The sequence below is a fragment of the Triturus cristatus genome, chromosome 4_2, assembly GCF_964204655.1.
Source record: "Triturus cristatus chromosome 4_2, aTriCri1.1, whole genome shotgun sequence".
In the NCBI taxonomy this organism is placed as follows: domain Eukaryota; kingdom Metazoa; phylum Chordata; class Amphibia; order Caudata; family Salamandridae; genus Triturus; species Triturus cristatus.
The window spans coordinates 866,320,381-866,346,981 of NC_140586.1; positions in this window are offsets into that span (position 1 = coordinate 866,320,381).

Genomic DNA, 26,601 nt, shown 5'->3' on the forward strand with positions numbered 1-26,601 from the left:
ACAATGCAGCCAGGCTCGCCAGGAGGGACACGGTGTCCCGGGCACCCAGGAGGAGGCAGGCGACAACGCCAATGCCACCCCTCAGGGGTCCCGGAGACCCGATGTGCCCACAAGTGCAGGCCAGACGCAAGTGGGCAGGGGTGGTGGGAGTGGAGGACGGCGGAGGCGCGAGCCTGACCAGTTGGCTGGGGATCCGGTATTTTCCCATGTCCGTAACATCCTGGACTCATACCGGCAGGACACCACGGGCATGGCCCAGGTTGTGTCCGTCCTCGAGGGGATCAAGGTCCAGCAGGCCCAGCAACATGCGGAGCTAATAGCCTGTCTACAGCTACACCAACGGAGGATGGAGGACAGACAGGCTGAGCAAGTGACGGCGTCCCAGGGGATTCACGCTGAACTCCGTCGGATGGCCGACACCATGGCCGACCCTCCCTGTGCCAGAAGGCGGAGAACATCACCACCCACAGGGAGGGATCATGAGGAGGAGGAGGAAACATCCGACGGAGCATCCCAGACGTCGTCACGGCCTGCTGCTGAGGTTCCCCACAGGAAGCCGGGTCGTCCACGGAAAGGACCGTGAGGGTGGCTGCTACATCACCATCTCCCAGGACACCTGGCCTGGCACCTGGCCCACTGGAGCAACAGCATCACAGCATCAAGAGACATTCTCTGCCACATGGCCCTGCTGGTCACTGGCTGACCAATGTTGACAAAGACTGTGGCATGGACTCTGAGGATTTCCAATGGCAAGGACACCAACTCCCCTACTGAACTTTGGATTCCCTAATCCCGGAAAGCCCCTCACTTTGCCCCCCCCCCCCCCAATAATAAATCACACTATTAAGAGTAGATGCCTGCTGGTAGCATTATTACCTAACATGTGTCTTGTACAGTCTAAACATGCCTGAGTCATCTGTTCACTTCAACCATCCACACCCTGGGGCCTGAGTCTGGCACAGGACACATGGGTCACAGTTTTCTAGGCAAGACAGACATGGAGCACCATACACACCCGTGATGGTCAGAACCAGCTGAGGGGGTGGCCGAACAACCGTGCTGACAGACACATTGAGTACAGCAACAGTCATGCGCAGAGGTCAGGGATCCTGGCCCGTGTCCTGGGGGGCACCCAGGTACGTGTAGACAGGTGGCAGAACCATGTCCTGCAAGCTTGAGTCCGGTGGATGCAGAGAATGGGGTCATGGACAACGTTGGATGCATGGGGATGGCACATGTCACAATACCCACACAGTCATGGACATCATGCCCAATACACAGTCTCAGCACACACACACAGCTTGCATCTTGCCACTCGACACATTGACACATAGCCACAATCAGGGAATACCATGCCAGACATGCAGGATGCACCGTGCCAACACACCAGCATTGACTGAGAAGAGGCACCTTGGAGGCATAGGGACACCTTTAATAGTCATGTTTTTGGGATTGCAGAGGCAACTTGAAGTACACATGAACACATCATGTGGAGTAACATGTGGCTCCAACACTGGCACCCCCCTTCTGCAGCACAAATGCGTGATAGCCATGGAACTGGCACACAAGTGTCGGCTAACAGCTAAATACCCACAGCTGCTCACGGAGAGACTGCCATACACCATACATCCGCTGATGTGGAAGTCCCACGCCATGTCAAGACAATGTTAACCGTATGTGTCCGAGGGCAGTGTCACACACATTGATGCCTTCATCACAATCCACTATCCCATCACTGATGACTGACAACCAGGCAGCCCATCTATTCAGGTGTACCCAGCTGCATGTCGTGTCCCATGGGGATGCCACATGTCTGCAGAGGAACCAAACCCCGACCGGGGCAGTGTGCACACATCGTGAACAACTGCCACACCCAATACACCCCAGATGCATCCCTTACCCCATGGAGACTTCCAAACGTGTCCGTGCCTGTAACGCTGAGTCAGCCCACGATGTCATGTCCATGAGGAATAGCAGTGCCACAACAATGCAACCAGAAGACGGCATGCGCAGGTACCTGGGGAAGAGAGACACACAAGAAGTCAGCCACAAAAAGCACAGCCACTTGCATGTGCATTGACTCGACACATGTATGGATGACAACATGCTAGGTCACAATTATGAGTGGGGAAATACTACCATCACTGCCACCATCACTCCAGTGACACACCCACACACACCTCTGACTCACGTGCCATACATGCAGGTGGAGACACGCATCACAACACATGCCACACGGGGACCAAGGCGTGCACACTCAGACACTGGTACTCACCACTAAGCAAAGAAGTCGCGTATGAGCCGAGTCCGGATGTCCTCTTGCGGCTCCACATCCTCCACATCACTAGCCCCATTGCCAAGCCCTTCGTCCTCCACGGGTGGATGGTCCTCGTCATGTTGATTCAGGATGAGTGGCACAGCTCTTTCAACTGCCATGTTGTGCAGCATGCAGCAGACCATGAAGATCTTGCAGACCTTCGCCGGGGCATATGGGAGTGCGCCGCCGGTCTTGTGGAGGCACCTGAATCGGCTCTTCAGCATGCCAAACGTCCTCTCTATCACTCGCCTTGTCCGGCCATGGGCGGTGTTGTAGCGGAGCTGGGCCGGCGTGATGGGGTTGCGGAGAGGTGTCAGCAGCCAAGGCATGTTGGGATAGCCAGCGTCCCCTAAATGGAAAGCACATGGATATCGTTAGAACTGGCGAAGCGGTAGTGCTGCTCGGCCAAACAGAATACAGGACAGACAGACTGTACCCACCAACAACACATGCCCGGTCGTTGCGCAGCTGCATCATCATATCAGGCATCCCGCTACGCCTCATGATGTAGGCATCGTGTGCTGATCCTGGAAAACGAGCACAGACATGTGAAATCACCATGTTGGACAGACACACCACAAGGGCATTGATGGAGTGGTAGTGCTTCCGATTGCGGTACGCCACCTCCCGTGCGTGTGGTGGTACCAAACCTACATGTGTCCCATCTATGGACCCAATGACATGGGGCATCCCTCCCAGGGCATAGAAACCACGCTTGACCTCAGTCATCTGTTCAGGGGTTGGGAACTTGATGAAGTCATCCAGGTGAATCAACATGGCCTCCAAGAAATCATGCAGCACACCGCTGAACATGCTCTGGGACATGCCACCAACATGAGCTATGGTATTTTGGAAGGTACCCGTGGCAAGGAAATGTAGGGCAGCCATTACCTTCAGCTGGGGTGTCAGTGCCGTAGGATACCTGTGCTGCGGTTGCAGGTGTGGTGCCAGTCTCGCCGTCAGCTCCAGAATCAACGGTTGGGTGAAGCGGTAGAGCCGGATCCTGTCATTCTCCTGCATGGTGGCCAAGTCTGGAATTCTTCGGGCAACAGGAGGCGCTCTGCAGTAATTTGGAAGTGACAAGGAAGAGTGAGTGCACTACGAGAACAACTCATGTCTACTGAGCACATGTAAATCTGGCAATACACACATGCCACATAGGGAGTCAGGCATGTGCTACATGCCCAGGACACGTATGGATGCAAGGTGACACTCCTTCCAAGACCCAGCTACACACGGTGATTGAGAACCTCCCCATGCCACGCCATGGAAATAGCTGTGTCCCAGTGCAAGTGCACTGCCCGACGCAAGACAGGAGTGACATACACCCACACATCAGCAGAAGTGTGATGTCGATTGCAGAGACTGGCAGCGGAACACTTGAGCCACAGGTCACATGACATTACACTAGTCCAGCCCACACACCTTGCCATGAAGGTGCACATGTCATGACTCCCCACACATTCCTTGTGAGTTTGCTGACATGGCCTTGTCACGCTACTCCGTGTCCCTTGCATACATGTGCACCTCACATCCGATAACACATGTGGCATGGTGTTGGGAACAGTGTGCAATGACAATCTACACACAGCCACATGTTGGTTGCTGCAACGGCTGCAGCTTTTGAGGGTGCTACAACATCAACCTGATGTAAATCCCGGACACATATATGGCATAGTCACATTGTGCACTGTGGGTAGTGATAAGTCATGTGTCATGACCCCTGTACCGGGCATCATGGGACACTTCCGTGTGTTGGTGTCCGTGCCATGCCAGTGACGCTCACCCCAAGTGCGCAGTCCCACATGCACACATGTCAAAGGAGTCAAGGGCATGCCTGGCACACATTGCACCCTCACACAGTACACATGTACACATCTCATCATACATCTGGTGCCTTCTCCACTCAGGAGGCATGTTCCACATCACAGCCTGTGACACCTGTGCCCCACACATGTGGTAATGCACAGACGATGCCTTGATGTCCATTCCTGGACAAGTATGTCCATCCATGGACAAGTATGTCCGCCCTATTCCTACATGTGTGTCGCCTATCACCACAGTGATGTGTAAAATCCGCCGTACTGCTGCTGAGAGGGCCTGTGCATGTTCCCAAATCACTGTGGGAGTGCTGCCGTATGTGTACCCATCGTGATGGCGAGCGTAGATGCGAGTGTACGGTCCGTACCACTACGAGTACGCATACGCGTGCAGACCCATAGTGATAGAGAGCGTAGATGCGAGTGTACGGCCCTATCACTATGGGTCTGCACGCGTATGCGTACCCGTAGTGGTACAGACCGAACACTCGCATCTACGCTCACTATCACTATGGGTCTGCACGCGTATGCGTACCCGTAGTGGTACGGACCGTACACTCGCATCTACGCTCTCTATCACTATGGGTCTGCACGCGTATGCGTACCCGTAGTGGTACGGACCGTACACTCGCATCTACGCTCTCTATCACTATGGGTCTGCACGCGTATGCGTACCAGTAGTGGTACGGACCGTACACTCGCATCTACGCTCTCCATCACTATGGGTCTGCACGCGTATGCGTACTCGTAGTGATAGTGAGCGTAGATGCGAGTGTACGGTCCGTACCACTACGGGTACGCATACGCGTGCAGACCCATAGTGATAGAGAGCGTAGATGCGAGTGTACGGTCCGTACCACTACGGGTACGCATACGCGTGCAGACCCATAGTGATAGAGAGCGTAGATGCGAGTGTACGGTCCGTACCACTACGGGTACGCATACGCGTGCAGACCCATAGTGATAGAGAGCGTAGATGCGAGTGTACGGTCCGTACCACTACGGGTACGCATACGCGTGCAGACCCATAGTGATAGAGAGCGTAGATGCGAGTGTACGGTCCGTACCACTACGGGTACGCATACGCGTGCAGACCCATAGTGATAGGGCCGTACACTCGCATCTACGCTCTCTATCACTATGGGTCTGCACGCGTATGCGTACTCGTAGTGATAGAGAGCGTAGATGCGAGTGTACGGTCCGTACCACTACGGGTACGCATACGCGTGCAGACCCATAGTGATAGAGAGCGTAGATGCGAGTGTACGGTCCGTACCACTACGGGTACGCATACGCGTGCAGACCCATAGTGATAGAGAGCGTAGATGCGAGTGTACGGCCCTATCACTATGGGTCTGCACGCGTATGCGTACCCATAGTGGTACGGACCGTACACTCGCATCTACGCTCTCTATCACTATGGGTCTGCACGCGTATGCGTACCCGTAGTGGTACGGACCGAACACTCGCATCTACGCTCACTATCACTATGGGTCTGCACGCGTATGCGTACCCGTAGTGGTACGGACCGAACACTCGCATCTACGCTCACTATCACTATGGGTCTGCACGCGTATGCGTACCCGTAGTGGTACGGACCGTACACTCGCATCTACGCTCACTATCACTACGAGTACGCATACGCGTGCAGACCCATAGTGATGGAGAGCGTAGATGCGAGTGTACGGTCCGTACCACTACGGGTACGCATACGCGTGCAGACCAAAAGTGATGGAGAGCGTAGGCATGCATGTACGGGCCGTTGCCATGCATTTGGGGTGCCCTAGGGCCCCCACACGCACCGTACCTGTGTGTGATGCTCCAAATTACATAGGGGACAAGTATTAAGGCCTACATGCATGCTGGTTGTCATGGAGACCAAGTTCAAAATTCGAAATTGTTCTGGAAGGTGCACAGCAGAAGTCAGTTGGGATTTGTCTACTTTGTTGCAATGTGTTTGTGGGGCTGACATCATGCAGGAGAATGAAACCGATAGAGAACCCACAGACTGCTAGGTTTGAAGGGATTGGTGGAAACATAGGATGCAAATGTGAGTGACCAATCTCTCTGTACTCCTGTGCATGAGACTGGGCAGAAGGGCACATATAAGGCAGCCAGGTCCCATGAGGGAGCACTTGCCTGCACATCTTTGCATTCGTCGACCCAGCTGCTGCTACTGATTCCCTGGAACCATGTCAAGGGCTGTGGAGAGGACACAGCCATTCACCCTGGAGGAGAACATGGCTCTGCTGGATGTGATCCTCCCACAGTACTCCATGCTGTATGGGCGACCAGGTTATCAGGTGAGTGCATAGGCCACTGCCACAGACTGTCCCTATGTGGTGACTGTGACTTCTGCCATTGCGTCCAGGTGTAACACACATGCCATGTACTGTCGGGGGGTCCCAGGGTGGGGGTGCCTGATGTCTCCCAGCAGTGCCCTGAGACAGGAGGGGTGGGGGCCTATCACTCACAGCAGTGCCCTGAGCCAGGAGGGGTGGGGGCCTATCACTCACAGCAGTGCCCTGAGCCAGGAGGGGTGTGTGCAGAGTCCTCCCAGCAGTGCCCTGAGACAGGAGGGGTGGGGGCCTATCACTCACAGCAGTGCCCTGAGCCAGGAGGGGTGGGGGCCTATCACTCACAGCAGTGCCCTGAGCCAGGAGGGGTGTGTGCAGAGTCCTCCCAGCAGTGCCCTGAGACAGGAGGGGTGGGTGTGGAGTCCTCCCAGCAGTGCCCTGACACAGGAGGGGTGGGTGCAGAGTCCTCCCAGCAGTGCTCTGAGACAGGAGGGGTGGGTGTGGAGTCCTCCCAGCAGTGCCCTGACACAGGAGGGGTGGGTGCAGAGTCCTCCCAGCAGTGCCCTGAGACAGGAGGGGTGGGTGTGGAGTCCTCCCAGCAGTGCCCTGAGCCAGGAGGGGTGGGTGTGATGCACAGTGTGAGCCTTGATCATTGATTGTGACATTGCCATCATTCCACCTGTGTACCCACTGTGGCACGTAGTGCTTTTTCCCTCACCAGGGGATGATGTCCCTATGACAAAGGTGCAATGCGTTGGCTGCATGACATGCCTTGTTGTAACCAGCTAATTTGTACCCATATGTCTCTCTGTGACATGTGGCTGGTGTATTGATGTGGTGTCACTTGTTCCTCCTCACAGGTAGGCGCCACTGCCAAGGAGCAGATCTGGCTGACCGCCGTCAGTGCCGTGAGGGGTGTGGATGGTCGGAGGCGGAGCCTGCCCCAGGTGAGGAAACGCTGGCAGGATATCCGGTGCTGGACGCGGAGGATTGCACGGCTCCTGCTGGGGGACTCACCTGAGAGCCACAAGAACCGCGGCCGCCGCCGTCTGAGCCACCTCCACAGGCGTGTGCTGCCGGTGGTCTTTCCAGACCTGGAGAGGCGCTTACAGGCGATGCAGCAGCCGGAAGGGGGTAGGTACATGTGTGTTTGTTGTGTGTCACCGGCATTTGTAAGGGCACAGTAGCATGAATCCACTGGCAGGGTTTAAAGGTGCTGTGCAGATCCTGTTTGCCCCAGTATAGCGCTGTGCCCCTGCCACCCTTCCCCTCCTTGCAATGTGTTCCCTGGTCTGTGTGTAGTCACTCCTTCACAGGGTAATGTAGGCTGGCGCTTTGTCCACGGGAACAATGTCTGTAGCATCATGTGTGGGGGTGGTGTGTAACAGGTTGTGGGACCTTGCCTGTGCACTGTCAAGTTCACTGCATGTGGGTTCCATGTCAGTTGGCACTGATGCTGACTCCAGACATGGGAGTTGGTCTCTCATGTGTCATGCCTTACAGCGCGCATGTCCTATGTAGTGGCCTGTGACATGATGTGCATGAGTGTGCGATACACATAGTGCAGGGATGGTGACGTGTGTTGCAGTCATTACCATTCAGTAGCATGTAGTTGCGTGCCCACTACTGTCCCCTGGGGCACCTTTTCCTCAGTGGTGTATGTGTCATCATAAACGTGGCCACTGTCAGTGTCTACAGCGTAAGTTGTGCTCTGTGCCATTGTCCCCTGTCACCATGTATATAGACGTGCTAATTTGTACAGGTGTCCACTGTGCAGCCTGACCTGATTGTCCTTCTTCATACTCACAGTTGCCAGTGCCTGTGTGTCTTGTTATACTCATCTGAGGATGGGCACTGGTACCTCATTATTTGTACAGGCGCACCTTGGCTGTTTGGCGTCCAATCTTGCTTTTTGCCTGCCCCTGTGTGTATCACCCAGACTATGAGATGTTGGTGCCACCTGTGTCTCAACAATTTGCCTCGTGTAGGGTCTTGTTGGGGCGGGCAATGCCTATGTGTTAAATCCTGATTACCACTTGCTGGGTCTGGGCAGTGTGTGATGTGCCTGGACACACACGCAATGTGCAGTGACCGAGTCATGTTGTGCATGTTTTCAGCATTACCTATGCAGCATGTGTCTCAAGTTCATGGATATGGTCCCTGGTCATCGGTATTTTCGCCAACGCTGTGTGGTGCAGATGCAGTGCTGGATTGTCCCCAGGGCCTGGGTGCTATGTCAGACTCCTTTTCCTGTGTTTAGCTATTGTCTCATGCTCTCCATGGTATTTCAGTGGCATGGTGGCTCAACCAACTGTGTGTTTCATGCCCTACATCGGTACCCTGTTCAGTAGATGTTAGGGATCTTCCTTTTCAGGCCATGCAATGTTACCTATGTAGATTGGACTCATGTGACAGATGTGTACGGGTGTCTGAATAATTTCTGTCTCTCCACCCTGCCCACAGCATCGTCGGGGGACACAGAGGGAGACATGGACACAGACCAGGCGGAGGGACCGAGCACCAGTGCCAGCCGTGACATCGGGTCTGGCACATCGAGTGGGACAGAGGCGGAGGAGAGTGTGGCCGAGGACCTGTCGACTGGCACATCAGACTACGAAGCTGACAGGTCCGGGGACGATGTCTCCGAGTGGGCGGAGGCTGCACCAGCAGCTGACAGCGGAACAACACCTCGCACCGCCCCCTCAGTTTCCACCAGCCGCCTCCCACTTGCTCGTGTCCCTTCCCAGCGTGCCCGGTCACAGCATGTCTCCTTCCTGCCAGGCACCGCACCCCCTGCCCCTGTCTCCACTGCTGCCGCCAATGCAGAGTCTGTGGACATCCAGCGGCAACTGCAGGTTGGTCAGGCTGCGATCCTTAATGTCCTCCATGCCCACGGCAAAACCCTCACCAACATCGAGGCTTTCTTGGAGGGCATTCATTCATCGCAGGCTGACCAACGCAACTTGCTGAGGTCCATCGACTCCACACTGACTGCAGCAGTGGGTCTCCTGCAGCGCGACCTCCCCCCACCTACCCCTGCCCCATCCACACTTCCCACTCCCATGCCTGTCACACGTACACCCAGACGTCGGCATGCACCCACATCAACGGACACGGGCACCACACCAGCAGGGAAGGTCCACCGCACTCCTCCTGACACGCACACACAGGGTGAGGTAGGCACACCCACTGGGTCGGGGGGCAAACGTGTGACACGCAGCCATAGTGGGAGTCCGCATTCCACCCAGTCCACTCCCTCCAAATCCCCTCCCCTCAGCTCTCCTGGCCACATCTCCCCCAAGGACTCCTTCATGGCCGCTCTGTCCCTGAGCCCCACAGTTACACCACCACGCAAGCGGTCAAGGAGGTCCCCGGTCAGGGTGGTTGAGTCTCCCCCCCTGTCTCCACCCTCCCCCGGTGGCGCTGCGACCCATCCCTCTGACCCCCCCCCCCCTCCTTGGGGCCTGAGGTCCCTTCGGGTGCAGGGGACTCCCTGGAGGACCTTGCAAAGGTGTGTAGTGCCATCCTGGCCTCCGCCTTTGGCACTGACCCACCCCCTGTGGTGGAGTCCTCCATCCCTGCACCCACAACGCCGCCCCTTTGCCCTGATGTCCCTGCGGTGCCTGTTGCTCCCCCCCCCCCCTGATGCCCTCATCAGTGTGGAAGACGATGCCATTTGACTGTGCAGGCAAGGTAGGGGACACGCATCCCACTGTGTCCCCCATCCAGCTGAGAATCATTGACTGCCCTATGGGCTTTGTGAAGATGGAACTGCCTGCGATCCACGGACATTGTGCTCCTGCTGAATAAAGCTTAATTTTGTTTTCATTATCACACTACTGCTATGCTGGTATTGGTGTTGGTGGGGCTGCTACATGGTTTTGGGTGTTGTGTAAGGGTTTGGGTGTGTGGGATATGTAGTAGTGTACTGCTCATTGGTGGGACCCTGTGATCTGTGTGCCATCACAAGGTGTTGGCTAACTTTCTTTGTTCATGTAGGCAGTTACTGCATGGTGCACTTGTCCCAGGGTGTATTCCTTCCTCTGTGTACCCAGCTTTCTTCCCTGCAGGGTGTTCCCAATGTTTAGCGCAGAGCTGTGTCTACATGAGCTGTGTGTGTGACGGAGCCCTTCTACTTTGGCCATGCATGCAGGGCCATGTCTCCACCTGCGACAATCGTGGCATCCTTGGTGATCACTGTACTTGTGTGTGGAGTCTGTTGACATGAGTTCATGGGGACATGTTCCCTTGTAGCCAGTATGCATGTGGATAATTCTGGCCTCACACACATGTGTTACACCCCTCCAGTCTCAGGGCACTGCTGGGAGTGATGGGCACCCACCCCTCCTGTCTCAGGGCACTGCTGGGAGGACTCTGCACCCACCCCTCCTGTGTCAGGGCACTGCTGGGAGGACTCCACACCCACCCCTCCTGTCTCAGGGCACTGCTGGGAGTGATAGGCACCCACCCCTCCTGTCTCAGGGCACTGCTGGGAGGACTCTGCACCCACCCCTCCTGTCTCAGGGCACTGCTGGGAGGACTCCACACCCACCCCTCCTGTGTCAGGGCACTGCTGGGAGGACTCCACACCCACCCCTCCTGTCTCCGGGCACTGCTGGGAGTGATAGGCACCCACCCCTCCTGTGTCAGGGCACTGCTGGGAGGACTCTGCACCCACCCCTCCTGTCTCAGGGCACTGCTGGGAGGACTCCACACCCACCACTCCTGTCTCAGGGCACTGCTGGGTGGACTCTGCACACACACCTCCGATTTCTGGATATGTGCGCTTGGCACATACACGGTGGGGGTACGCACAATGCATTCGAGGTGAGGGTACGAGTCTACTGACACTGTTGGGCTGGGGGTACGCTCCGTACGTCCGCGGGTGTGGGTACGGGTCGTACTTACACTGTTGGCATGGGGGGTACGCTCCTTGCATTTGCGGGTGGGGGTACGGGTCGTACTTACACTGTTGGCATGGGGGTACGCTCCTTGCATTCGCGGGTGGGGGTACGGGTCGTACTTACACTGTTGGGCTGGGGGGTACGCTCCTTGCATTCGTGGGTGGGGGTTCGAGTCGTACTTCCACTGTTGGCATGGGGGGTACGCTCCATGCATACGCGTGTGAGGGTACGGGTCGAACTTACACTGTTGGGCTGGGGGTACGCTCCGTACGTCCGCGGGTGGGGGTACGGGTCGTACTGACACTGTTGGCATGGGGGGTACGCTCCTTGCATACGCGGGTGAGGGTACGGGTCGTACTGACACTGTTGGGGTGGGGGTACGCTCCGTACGTCCGCGGGTGGGGGTACGGGTCGTTCTTACACTGTTGGCATGGGGGGTACGCTCCTTGCATACGCGGGTGGGGGTACGGGTCATACTTGCACTGTTGGGCTGGGGGGTACGCTCCTTGCATTCGCGGGTGGGGGTACGAGTCGTACTTACACTGTTGGGCTGGGGGGTACGCTCCTTGCATTCGCGGGTGGGGGTACGGGTCGTACTTACACTGTTGGGCTGGGGGGTACGCTCCTTGCATTCGCGGGTGGGGGTACGGGTCGTACTTACACTGTTGGGCTGGGGGGTACGCTCCTTGCATTCACGGGTGGGGGTACGGGTCGTACTTACACTGTTGGGCTGGGGGGTACGCTCCTTGCATTCGTGGGTGGGGGTTCGAGTCGTACTTACACTGTTGGCATGGGGGGTACGCTGCATGCATACGCGGGTGAGGGTACGGGTCGAACTTACACTGTTGGGGTGGGGGTACGCTCCATGCATACGCGGGTGGGGGTACGGGTCGTACTTTCACTGTTGGGGTGGGGGGTACGCTCCTTGCATTCATGGGTGGGGGTTCGAGTCGTACTTACACTGTTGGCATGGGGGGTACGCTCCATGCATACGCGGGTGAGGGTACGGGTCGTACTGACACTGTTGGGCTGGGGGTACGCTCCGTACGTCCGCGGGTGGGGGTACGGGTCGTACTTTCACTGTTGGGGTGGGGGGTACGCTCCTTGCATACGGGGTGGGGGTAGGGTCCATACATATCCGTCCCCACGCTATGTGATGTTTGTGCGGCCCGTACCCAGGCCTTTGCCACGTGGGTGCGATCCGTCCCGCCATTGTTGGGGTGACGTGTGTGGGCGTGGTCCGACTCGTACCCACGCTCTTCAGGCGTGGGTACGGGACGTACCTGTCTGGTTGTGTTGCCGGTTCGCGTGGTGACGGACTTCCGTTGTGGCGGTCGCTGGCTTATCAGGACACGCCCCCACCCCCTCGTGGTGACCAGGGCATGGGAGTCAGGTATGTCCAGGCCATGTGTGGTGTGTGACTTATGTGGTTGTTTTGTGGCCTGCCCTGGTCGTGCCACCCCCACCCCACCCCACTTTCCCCCCTCCCTTAGTTATTCTGACCTTCTGCGGCGTCTGCGGCGTAACCTGTAGAGGAGGTGTACTGCTATGAGGGCAGGGATGACTCGTAGGTTCGGGTCCATGTCTGTCCGTCGCGTACTGGTCCACCTTGTTCGCGGCGTCGTCTGTCCGTCGCGTACTGGTGGTCCTTGTTCGCGTCGTCCTGATTTCCCGGCAGTTTTTGGCTGCCGCAAAATATTCACCGTGCGGGGTGACGTCGGTGCGAATCGTGATTCCTGGGTCGTGAATGGCTGGCTGCGAGCGTCCCGACGTCAGGTCGGCGCTTTCCCGGATCGCATTGGTAGGTGTTTTTTGTTCGGTCGGGTTTTTTTACGAATCGTACGGTAATGGTGTACCCGTGCGAATCGTAATTCCTTGTTTGCAAAAATTGACGACCGGGTACGCGTCGGGCGGAGATTATGCTCCGTCCGACGGTTCGTACCCGGTTTTTGCCGGATCGTGATCGGCACCATTGTGTGTCGTGAGGGCCAAACCGCACATTGATAGATAATGCTTCACAAGAGTTGTTAGAAGCGTCCTCAAAAGTGGGGCAGAGGCTTTTGTGATAAATCACTGCCAGGCCCCCCCCCCCGTCTCCCTAGAGGGCGGTCCAGGCTATAACTAAGAAAATCGGGAGGGACGGCTTTAACCAAATCAGGTCCAGATGCTTTGTCTGTCCAGGATTCGGTAACAAAGGCCATCTTAACGTCCTGATCATCAATCAAGATGGAGCATTCTTGGCTATGCTTCACTAGCGACCTAGCATTCACCAAAAGGCATTTGAGTGGAGGCGCCTTTTTAGGAAGCTCGGCTCTCATACCGCCTGAAGAAAGGGATTTGATGGGAGCGGCCAGAATTAAAGGAAGAGTGCCTGAGCAAATTTCACAAAGAGCGGGCAAAGTGTTGGGAGGTATAGAAGGGGAGAATCTGGGGCAGGGTGGGAAGCCAGAAGCAAGATTGAGAAGCAGGAGAGTCTCCCTAGCGTACGATATGTGGATTCCTAAGGGAGAGGCAGGGTACATCGCCCTGAGCCCGGCACGAGCGCGGACGGGCGCAGACGGGCTTGCCCTGGGCGCGCCTTCGGCACACCGGCGGCGCGCCCGCTGCGCGCGTCCGCTGTGCGGTCGCTTCAAGGCGTGTTCAAATAGCATGCAGCGACTAGAGCGCTGACCCAATGATGGCCGCCGCTAACCGGGTCCGAACGCGGTAAAAACCGACGAACCAGGCTTCCGCAGCAGGCTCAGGGTAAGATCTTTACAGTACAGTACAGTTATCAAATGAGGCTGAATAAAAATGATTAAAAAGGAGGCCACATAGCAAAGTGCAAAATAGCAAGATTAAAAGTTCTAGCAGTAACAAATACCGTGAACTTTTCCACCAGCCACTCACACCAGCAGCGATCTGCACACACACCCACCTGGAGGGTATTGAACACAACCCTCCAGGCAAACACTGCTGCGCGGTCGCTTCAGGGCGTGTTTAAATAGCATGCAGCGACTAGAGCGCTGACCCAATGATGGCCGCCGCTAACCGGGTCCGAACGCGGTAAAAACCGGCGAACCAGGCTTCCGCAGCAGGCTCAGGGTAAGATCTTTACAGTACAGTACAGTTATCAAATGAGGCTGAATAAAAATGATTAAAAAGGAGGCCACATAGCAAAGTGCAAAATAGCAAGATTAAAAGTTCTAGCAGTAGCAAATACCGTGAACTTTCCCACCAGCCACTCACACCAGCAGCGATCTGCACACACACCCACCTGGAGGGTATTGAACACAACCCTCCAAGCAAACACTGCTGCGCGGTCACTTCAGGGCGTGTTTAAATAGCATGCAGCGACTAGAGCGCTGACCCAATGATGGCCGCCGCTAACCGGGTCCGAACGTGGTAAAAACCGGCGAACCAGGCTTCCGCAGCAGGCTCAGGGTAAGATCTTTACAGTACAGTACAGTTATCAAATGAGGCTGAATAAAAATGATTAAAAAGGAGGCCACATAGCAAAGTGCAAAATAGCAAGATTAAAAGTTCTAGCAGTAGCAAATACCGTGAACTTTCCCACCAGCCACTCACACCAGCAGCGATCTGCACACACACCCACCTGGGAGTTGACGGCAACAGCTCACCCTGGCTGCGACCCGACATCCGATCACCGATTAGCCACTGGTTACGTAATCTTTGTACCTCTGGGAGAGTTTGGGGCAGGGCCGGAGGTGGTATCGGCTTTGACTGCCCCGCAGCTGTGAGTCTGGAGGCTGGTCAGCTGGATCGTGGATGGAAGTCCCACTTTGGTCTCCTTCCGACTCCCGGGCTGATGGTGGCGAAGATGACAGGTTGGTAGAGCAGTCTGTGGGGCGTGACGGCCCCCGTTCGGTCCTTCTGCTTCTTGGGCTTGTAGGTCCACTGTGGGGCGTCTCGTCCTGACCGGGGGTTCCGCTGGGTCGCATTCTTTGGCAGGTGGGACCTTTTTGAAGAATGACACATTGCGGGTGACTGTCTCTGAACCCCTCTACGCGGTCATCATGGTACCCTTGATGGCAATAATAGTCCACGGATGTCGTTCCAACGGTGTCCGGAACCTTCCTCCGGGATGTCGATCTTGCAAAAGTACCTGGTCGCCCACGGCTATTGGGCTCTCCATGGCACGTCTCTTCTGAGATGCCGCTTCGTTGTTTTTTTGTCGCCTGAGAACTGATAGATTCGGAGGGTTCGCGACTCTTTCCCACGTAGAGTGATGGGGAAGGGTGTCAGCGACTGTTCGGCCAAAACACAGGCGGCTCGGGGATACACCTGTGGTACAGTGGGGGGTGAGCCGGTACTCTCGGAGAGATTGATGCACAGCTCGTTCTAGGTTAAGTCCTTCTGGCAACGCGATCTGTATGGTCTTGTTCAGAGTTTGCATCAGCCGCTCTACTTCGCCGTTGGCCTGGGGCCATCTAGGCGTAATTTTTCGGTGCTTTATCCGATGGGACGTTAGGTATTCAGCGATCTCCATGCTGATGAACGGTGGCCCATTGTCAGTCCGGAGTTCTCCAAACAGCCCGTGAGTGGCTATCACCTTTTCGAGTTTAGGGATTACTTCTGCTGCGGACGTGGAGGAAACAAAATCTACCTCTGGGTACCTAGAGAAGTCTTCAACAATTACTAGCATGTGTCGCCCTCCTGGAAGACTGCCGAGATCCGCGCTGACTCTATCCCATGGGCTGCTGGGGCCTGCCTCAGTTATCACCGGTGCTGGTCTGCTCGGGAGACTCGTGGCGAGGCATGCGGGACAATGCTGTATGAGTGACTCAATTTGGTGGTCCAGGCCGGGAAACCACACTTTGCTCCGAAGCCGGTTCTTAGACTTGACGATCCCTTGATGTGCTCCATGGGCAAGGAGCGCCGCTTGTCTGGTGAGGCTCGCAGGTAGGACCAGGCCACGCAGGAGGCATCTTTCTGCCGACACCGACAACTCAAGGCGGACTTGGTGTAGCGATTTTAGCGTAGCTTGGGCTGCTGCTGTACGCACAGGCAACGGGATTTGGAGATGCTGCCAGTCTCCGGAGCCAACTGCTTGGATCGCCATTTGGAGGCAGTCATCGTCTTGGGTGGCGGCTATGACGTCTTGCAGTGACATCGGGAGAGGTCAGGATCGCTCAACAACCATCCGCACATAGTCTTCTGTGGCGGCTGCTTCCTCGGCTTCGGTAGGGGTGACTGGTCGGGCATGCCGCGACAGGAAATCGGCAGGGTTCCGTGTGCCGGGTCGGTATTCCACCTTCAGATGGAACTCCTGTAGCTGCAGTTTCCACTTCTCAATCCGTGGAGGGGTCCGGGACAATGAGCCTTGGAATAGCGGAATTAGTGGCTTGTGGTCAGTAATGACCGTGAACGGATGGCCGTACAGATAAATGTGGAAATGGCGGCATCCCCATAGAATGGCTATGGCCTCTCTTTCAATTTGCGAGTAGCGCTGTTCAGTAGGTTTTAGAGTTCTGCTTGCATATGCCACTGGCGCCCAATCTCCGCAACTCTGGCGTTGTGCTAAGACGGCACCAAGACCGGTGGGGCTGGCGTCCACAACCAGCTGGGAGTCATGGCGCAGGTCAAAGTATGCAAGGGTTGTGTCGGCAGACAACGCGGCCTTGGTTTGCTGGAACGCTTGCTCCTGTGCTGGGCCCCAGGTCCAGTGGGCAGTGGTCTTTGTGAGCTCACGCAGTGGACCTGTCAGATCCGACAGGTTCTTGATGAACCGGCCACAATATGTAAGGGCTATCTGCTGTTCCGCAGGAGCGTCAGGAACCTGAAGCGTATTCCTCAGCCTTCCCCAGCGGTCTTCCAACTCTATCAGACTCTAGAGACTCAGAAGACTCGCCAGGGAAAACAGGGAAACAAAACAAGGGAAGGAGGGTTGGCATACACCCTGTAAAACAAATACTGTGTAAACAATGTCACATACAAACAACCCCCTGTGGTACAACTCCGCCCTTGACCTCACCTACCCCTGTGTCGTGTTTTCTAATCTTGCAACGAGAAGGCGTCAAGGCTTCACTGTAAGATCCTATACGAAGGAGAGTACACGGTTAGAACGGAGTAATAATCATCCCCAAACTTCTCCTCTATCTCCGCTGTCTGCTTACCCCCCTGTGATGGTGTAGAGGAACTACCAACTCCCTGGACTCTATTTGTCTGATGAACACTGTGGAAGGTATTCTACTGAAATAGATAACACAACATGTCAGAGCAAACCTAAATACCCATTGAGCTCTTTCTTATAAATAGCAAACAGTACTTGATGGAAAATGTAGCGCAGTGCGCCTTTACCGTGTTTCTGTCGAGAAGATCATCAACACAGTGATTCACGCAAACCCCAGGGAGTGACAGGAAACGGATGGAGAAGGAGAGGGCTGGAAAACACCTCACTAGAGGGGACACTCGATGGAACACTATCAGGGTACTATTATTCTGAACCACGTATTTGGCAGATGGAAGGAGCGGTGTCAGCCTATGGAGTGCTTATCATAGGTAGGGATAAACGAGGGAAAAATAAGGAGGGGTCAGAATAGGGAAATACCTGCTCGAACGAGCGGAGAACCGCCCGACAGGCAGGGGCAACCAGTGCTTTACAATGCAGCACAGCTATCGATCCATGCAACAATGAAGGGGACAAATCCTTTCATACATGAACGAGACAGGATTACCGGGGTACCTCTCTCTTGAGTACGAAGGGAAGAAGGGCAAAGTCCGCCCGCTAGCGTTGGTCTGGTAGTGGGCAGGAACAAAAACGCCACGAGGATTGCAGAACGCGGCGATATACAGCTAACCGGCTTCGTTCATTAGAGCGAGGCCGGAAACAGGAAATGCAAATAACGGAAGTCAGGCAGCTGAGCGTCGGGACAGAAATTAATCTCGAGACAAGAACGCTAAGCGCGTTTCCTTGCCTCGAGATTTCTTAAATACTACCGCGTGGACCGTGGGGCATGACACAATACGTGACCATGCCCAGAAAGCTGCGGACTCCGGTCACCGATGTGGGGGCTGGCGCTTTCTGGACGTCCTTTACTTTGGCAGGATCAGGCCCGATGCCTCTATCTGAAAATCGATATCCGAAATAGCTTATGTCCCGGCGTAGGAACTCGCACTTTTCCTTGTGTAGTGTTAGGCCGCAGTCTCTCAGGCGTGTGAACACTGCGTTGAGGCGGATGATGTGTTCTTCTAGAGAAGGGGCGTGGACTAAGATGTCGTCGCTCACATTGAGCACCCCTTCTAGCCCCTGCAGGACAGTTTTGATGATATTTTGGAACACTTCAGCTGCACTGCAGATTCCAAAATTAAGGCGTTTGTAGTGCCACAAGCCGGCGTGGGTGGAGAAGGTCGTGATTGGACGCGAGTCCGGGTGGAGCGGGACCTGATGATACCCAGACCGTAAGTTTGACCGTAGGTCCATCTTTGAGAACCACTTTGACCCTGCAAGCTCGCCTATGATGTCATCAACCGTGGGTGTCAGGTGGCGTTCTCGTTTGATGGCGAGGTTCGGAATTCGCATGTCAATGCATATGCAGACAGCGTCCGGCTGCTTCGGTTTCTTCGCGACCACGATGGGGGACACCCACGGGGTGGGACCTCTCACCCGTTCGATGATTCCGGCCGCTTCCAGCATGCGGAGCTCCGACTCTACTTTCGGTCGGAGGTGGAAGGCAATCCTCCTGTGTCTGAGAGCCACGGGGGCTAACGACTTGACGATGTGCAGACGAACTGCTGGGCCCTTGAGGCACCCGATCCCGTCGAAGAGGGGTGCGAACTCCGATATTAACCTGTCCAGATCATGTGCTTGTACCGCGAAGGCAAAGTGGATAAGGCGCAGTTCTTGGGCCGTGCGACAGCCGAGGAGAAATCCTGATCCTTCTCTGGAGACGTAGATCTTGGCCGACTGACGGATGTCGTTGTGCGAGATCTCAGCTTGGAATACTCCGCACATTCGGAGTGGGGTGTGGGTCCCAAAAGCGTACACTTGGACGTTTGTGTTGTGGAGCGCAGGCAGGTTGGGCAGCAGTCTGTAAGCACAGACGGCCATGAGGTTGATTGTGGCGCCGATGTAGATGAGTGTTGTCACTGGATGCCCTTGCACGTTAACAGTGCACATGGGTGCTGCTTGCGGTGACGCCGAGAGGGCATGTAGCATGTGCACCACGTGTACAGTGGCGGCTTCATCATCGTCCATGTCCCCGCTCGAGGAGTCACCAGGGACAGGCTCCAGTGCGCGCACTGGACGAGTTGGGCCTTGCGATCGCCGTGAAGGCCTTGAACGACAGACTTTGGAGAAGTGATTGATTTGTCCACATGCGCTGCATGTTTTCTCCTGAGCTGGGCAAGCGCCGTCGTTTGGGAGGGGGCTCCGGACCATCCACAGAGGCGGACTTTGGGATTCTGTCCAGGTCCTTGGGCTGAGGGTTTTCTGGGTCTCTGCCGCGGGCCTCGTGGATTGGGCTGAATAGCGCAGACTGGTTCTTCTTTGACAGCTACCGCGGCTTTGAGTTCCAAATGGGCCGCTCTGGCCTTGGACAGTTCTTTGGAGCGTCCTAGGGTCAGTATGTCCTTCATTGCCATGTTGTGCTCTTTGAGGATGCGCTCGCGCAGTTTTTATGAAGCACACCCTTGGATGAATTGTGCCCGCACCTCATCGTCTTCATCAGGCAGGGTGCACGTGCTTGCTAACTCTTTGAGGTGAGCGTAGAATACGTCGACAGATTATTCTGGGAGCTGTTTCGCTTGGCGGAGAAGGAACCGCTCGTAGTCTGGGTTGGCATACGGCTCGAAATGCGCGGCGATGGCATCACGCAACGTGGCGTAGGTCTTCGGGGGCCCGGCTTCATGGACGGTCTTAGCGATTTTATGAATGTCCGCGCGCCTAGGTGAAGGAGCATGGACCGCTGTCGTTGCTCTTTTATCTCCGCAGCTTTGAAAAACTTTTCCAGCCGTTCCACCCATTCCTTCCATCGCGCAGCTTGGGAAGGCGGCGGACCAGTTACGGTGAAGGGCTCTAGGGGCGGGGCGGTTGTCATGGTGGCACTGCTGTAGACGACCCCTGGGGCGCAAGAAGGCTATGCAGCGGCATCTGCGGGGCACTGGAGCATCGACAGCAGGAGACGGAGCTAGAGAGAAGCCAGGCGGCGGCGTATCCACTGGTGGCTGACAAGCAGGAGGTGGCGGCTGGGGCCTTGATGGGGCGTGCGCACCACGGGCAGCAGGGACCGTCCTACAGCCGGGACTCCTGTATTTGTTGTGTTTAATAGTTCCTGTGCCAGTGAGGGGGTGTGACTCTGAGGAGAGGCAGCATGATACCGTGGGGCACAGTCTATGTAGTTGCACTTTGAGGGGTGGGCTCCCTTGAAGTGTCTGGCAGTCACTCCTGTGGGAAGTAGAGGTGGTTGGTGGCCAGAGACGTGAGGAAGAAGGCTCTTCTCAGGTGCTTGCAGCGCTCGACTCCTGGGGCATGGCCACCCACAGGTTATGCTGGGGGTAAACCGCAGCTGGTGCGATGTTGTCAGACGGCCAGAGGGGGCAGCAGAGAGGCCGCGAGTGCTTACCACGTTGACGACAGTCAGCAGGGCACCGGCACACGCGCTCCAGCGCTGCAGCTCACAACGTGCTCCAGTCGAGCACCGACGTTCCAGCAGGGCCGCTGTGAGGCCTCAGAGACGGGCGGGGACCCAGGCAACGCTCGCGCCCAGCGAGGCCCACCAGCGGGAGGGGCTGCACGGCTGCAGGCGAGTGCGCGGCGGTGGCGGCAGGCAGCACGGCGGGTCAGAGCTAGGACAGCAGCTTGCTGACACCAGCTCGTCGCCAGTGTAGTATTGTGGATGACTAGACCAATCTCGCTAAGGACCACTCGGACACACAGGTCTGGCGTTGGTGGTTAGCCACAAACATAACCACGCCCAGAGCCCTGGGCTTTTTATTAACACGCTCACGTGGTCTCGACCTTCGTCGAGCTCACCTACAAAGTCTTACTTTAGGGGGGTGCTTACTGGCAACGCTTCCCCTGTCGTTGCGAGAGGCGTGGGCTGCCCCACCGTCTCTCGCGATACTACAGGTAGAGTAACTGAAGAGAACGATTTGCACTGCCATGCGTTACTCTAAAATGATCAATCCAACATTTAGAGCCGCCATGTAATGTGTCCTTGCGTGGCTTGATAAATCTCACTTAGGTTTTACGTCGCCCTTGCACCTGCTTGCCTGGTGCATGGGAGACGCGAAACTTTAAAAATCTGGCCTTAAGTGCTATTGTGGATCAGCTTCTCTCTAGCAATATTAGGTATTTCTTTTTTTTAGTTTCTGGAGGAGTGGCCTAGCAAACTAGACGGAAGGAGGTAGTTTTTTCTAGCTCCCGGACGGATTGCAAACAAATACTGAAACATCCTGCAGCCACTCTCCTGCACCAAGGTGTTTGACCGCTCCCCAACCTGTGTGTGAGCCCCCGTGTTTGTGTACCTGCTCAATTGGAGGTGGGGTCCTGTGCAGCCACTGACAGAGGCACGTATGGAGCGGCGAGAACACGAGGACCAGATGGGGCTTACTGGTCTCATAGGAAGGTTCCCTGGCCCTGGGGGCCATTTCCAACGGGGGGGGGGCTCCCTGCCTGGCAGAGGGATTCGACTGTCTGCAACCCGTAGAGAGAGGCAAGGAGACCCATGTCACGAACGACCTGGTTCGGTGATTATCGAGCAGACAGAGGCTTGGCGCGGGTCGCACCCTTGGAGGGCAGCGCTCAACTTCGTGCTCTGCTGCCGGTTGGCTATGCTGAAGGTGGGGGAGTGTGCCAACTGAAGCAGCAACCCCATGTGGGGGTCTACAGGCGTGCCTGAGCACACCGCAGCTTGTGATTTTTCAGGCCCATCAGCCGATGAGACTGGGCAGTAGCCTTGCCTGGAGACAGTCGCCCTGACAAAGCGGAGAAGATCTGAAGCCACGTGGCTTGCGCAGGGTATGGGCCCCTTTATCGCAAAGTAAGAGTGAGCGTTGGGAAGAGTGGGATCATGCTCCTGCAATTAATTTGGCCCCAGGCTATCAAAGGACTGGCCTGTGGAGGGGTGCTATCCTTAGTGCGGCCCCACGGAATTTGTACAACACACCTAAGGGGCATATTATCAAGCACGGCATTAAAATTATCGCCGCTTTAGCGGCAGAAAACTGCTGCTAAAGCGGCGATAATGGGCTTGATAATATGCTTCAGAGAATTCCAATAGAAGCCCGTGTTGACACCATAACATGGGTATTATCAAGCCCATTATCGCCGCTTTAGCAGCAGTTTTCTGCCGCTAAAGCAGCGATAATTTTAACACTGTTTCTTGATAATATGCCCCCTAATTTTTCCCTACAACCCAGAGGATTATTGGAACTGTCTGACAGTGCTAGGAGCAAGGTGAACACTGCAGGTAAGACCTTCGGATGGTTAACACGGGGCACCCCAAAGACTTTGATGGGGGGGTTTGCATTGTGGGTGGAAAAGTGAGTAGTGTCTGCAGGGTGCTTCTCCCACGGTCCTGCCTGGAGGGTATTTTACTTTGGTGCTGCAGGCTGGTGGTGTCCTGGGGTGGAGCCTGTGATGCTGGGAGCATTGGTGTGGTCAGGGCCCTGTAGGGCATCAGCTGCTTGGGGGTGGGGGGAGCACTGGGGGAAACCACACCACGGTGGCTGGAGTGGTGAAGGATGAGACAGACCAAGCGCACACTAGCAACACTATCATGCATTATACAACACCCCGCAACATTCCCCGTGGTTCATTTGTCAGGCCAGAGCGGATTCTCCTTGTGCGTGACCAGAGCGAGAGTTGGAGCCCTCGAGGGCGGAACTGTTGACGGATATCCAGGGCTCTTGGACTGCCCTAGAGCACAAATTTGAAACTATCTCTATCTATGTAAATGTGCTCAGGGCAGACCTGCAAAAGGTGGCTGACAAGGTGTCCACGGCCAAGGGCAACATCACAACATTGCAGGGAGATGTGTTCATCCTTAAACAACGAATAACTAGTAAACTCCAGTCACCCATGAGCTGGAGCACAGGGTGGAAGATGAAGAGAGCTGAGCCTACCACAACATCTGGGTGTTGGGGCTTCCGGAGAGGGTCGAGGTCTCCTCGTTGGAGGACTTCTTCGAGGACTGGAGGAGCAGACAGCTTCAGCTGCAGGGCCAGTGGGGGTTCTTTTTTTAGTGGAGCGGATGCACAGGGCTCTAGTGCCTACGCCCTCTCGCCTGGGGCTCATTGTTAAAATCATGAAGTATCAGAACAGGGACTGTATCCTGTGGGCAACCAGAGAGCGGGCACTACCTCAGTTTGATAACTGTAGATTACCATCTACCCAGACTACACCAGAAAGGTGAAGGATCAGCGGAAATCCCTCCTGGCACTCAAACAGAAACTGCACGCTCTGCAGCTGAGGTATATGCTCTTGTACCCCTCCAAACTGAAGGTCTTTTCTCAAGGCCTGCGCATTTCTTAGAGCACCTGTAGGAAGTCTGGGAATGGCTGGAGATGTGGGACAAGAGGACGGCCCTCCGGCCGGGGGGTCATGTACGAGCAGACCTTGGGGCTGGGCCTGCATGGGGGAACTGGAGGAGCCGGCCACCGGGCGGGCCATCACGTCATGGTCCCCCAGATTCACAATGAGTTAAGATACTGGACGATGGAACTATGCAGGTAATGAGGGGTGCAAACCTGCAGACGTAATGCGGGGTGCAGTCGGATCCTCTGCCGGCTGGCCTGGACTCTGGCGACCATGGGGCTGCTGTAAATATTATGCCAGACACGCTGGCCACTGATTCATTGTAGAATTAGCCTTGCTATCTGGACTCTGGCTCTCGTTGCTATGAAGCTCGCCTGGGGGGGATTCTGGTGGTGAATCACGACTGCCTGCTTGTTGACTGCTTCCGTTCCCAGCAAAGGTCATCGAGAATATAGTAAACACCCAGCTCACCCGGCACCTCGAAGACAACAACATCCTGGACCCGTCCCAGTCATGATTCCGCAGCAACCATAGCACCGAGACCGCCCTCATCGCCGCCACAGACGACATCAGGATCCTGCTGGACAATGGCGAGATGGCGGTCCTCATCCTCCTGGACCTCTCCGCCGCCTTCGACACCGTCTGCCACCGCACACTACGCACGCGCCTCCACGACGCAGGGATCCGAAACAAGGCCCTGGACTGGACCACCTCCTTTCTCTCTGACAGAACTCAGAGAGTCCACCTCCCCCTGTTCCGATCCGATGCCTCCGAGATCATCTGCGGCGTCCCTCAAGGATCCTCCTTCAGCCCGACGCTGTTCAATGTCTACAAGGCACCACTAGCACACATCGCCTGACAGCACGACCTCAACATAATCTCCTACGCCGATGACACTCAGCTGATCCTCTCCCTCACCAAGGACTGCTGGAGCAGAGTTTTCTGTTGAAAATTTATTGAGTTTTAGGCTCCAGTTTTGTCTATATGTTATGATTAAAATTACTAATTTATAATCGCTAATTATTAGTTTTGTTAAACGTCTTAATTAATCAACATTACTAATGAGAGAAGCTACACGTGGGAATGCATACGTGTTGCTTAATAATATGTGCAATTTAATTAAATGAGTGTCGCAAAAGGTGTTATTTGTTTCGTGTTTGCGCTTTAAAATAACATGTGCTAATGCTTCCTTGTGTCGCAGACGGCTAGATAAATACATACACATAAGGGTATTAGTGGGGATTAACACTGTATAATCATTATGATGTGGTAACGTTGTTTTGTGTTTCTTTTAATTAAGATGGTCCGTTTTGGCCTAAACCAAGATGGCTGCTATTTACAGCCTGCGCTCGAGTGATTGAATTTTGACGAAAGGCCTTGCTGAACATGGTTGAAAGTCACCTGACCACAGCCTCTGCCTGAATAAAAAATTTCCGTTAGAACAGCAGCTCTGGGCATGCTTCCAATTGTCCTTGGAGAAGAGTTAAGCTACAATGAACAATGATAAATCTGCGGTGGCTCTGCTATGGTGCCAAGGAAGAGCATTCATGAAAGTATCGCTTGCAAACTCGAGTTTCCTTCTTCCGTGTTTTTATTTGTAGTGATTTTTCCTGAGCGGAGGTTTTCTAAATGTTACCAAGTGACATCCTTTCCTGCTCGCTCTGCTCAGCGGCTCAACGGATATTCAGGATCTGTTTGTAACTTTTATTTTGTTATTTTTGTTATAAATATACTAGACTAGAGAGGGTCCGTATTCATTTTTTCATTCATTGCGTTCATTGCGTTCATTGCATTCGGGATTCTGAGGCCACTTCTTCCTGAACCTATGCTGAGGACGGCAGCTCGAGAGACTTTACTGAGAGACCTGTCCTGACCCATTTAGCTGGAATAGGTAACTATGAGAATAATGATCTTGTTATTGATTGACTTTCATTTGAACTCATTTAGATAAACAACCAGTTGTTTGAATTCCAGTGTCGGGTGGTTATTTCATTGTCATTTATTGAATTTCTAATGTTTTCCCTATGTTTAAAATCATGACTCATGACAATAACTTTATGGTCGCATTGACCTCGTTTAGATGCAGATTGGTTTAGGTTTCTCTCCTATATTCAGTGTGGATAGAGTAATAGTGTGAATTTCAGTGTGATGGGCCCTAGTGTATGATGAGTGTATGTGCGTGCGACTGTGGATTTACTCTGTCCGTGGAAGTAGAGAGATTTTGTATGCGCCGATCAGTTGACGAGAAGGAAGAGAGGAAGGGTACAGAAAGGGTGCCTGATGCAGAAGTGAGAAGGTATGGGGCTAATGATTATGAAGATGAGGTCTTGGATGACATGATTTACAAGAGACCACCTCCTTATAGACCAGAACCAGAAGAGAGCACGCCAGTTGCTACTCCAATAAGAGATACTTTGCGAATTGTGAAAACTGAGGTTGTGACACCTGATCTGAAAAGTGGTAGCTCTTTCATGGAAAGGGAAAGAGAGAGAGAGCGAGAGAGAGAGAATCGAGTCAGTGACGAGAAGACAAGAGAATTAGCCAGAACGACATCTGAGCTGACTGAGAAAATTAGAGAGCTGACGAAAAATCTAGAAGCTGTTACAGTGCCTGTAACCATAGGTCCGGTTGTGCCTATTTTTGATAAACAAAGAATGGGTGAGAATGGTTTGACAGTTCCCTATGTTGGAAATGGTTTGGTTGGTACTTGCCCTTTGGAGGAATCAGGAATGAGAACGGGAGGAAATAATTTGAGACAGTTGAGACATGACACATGTAGTGGAGG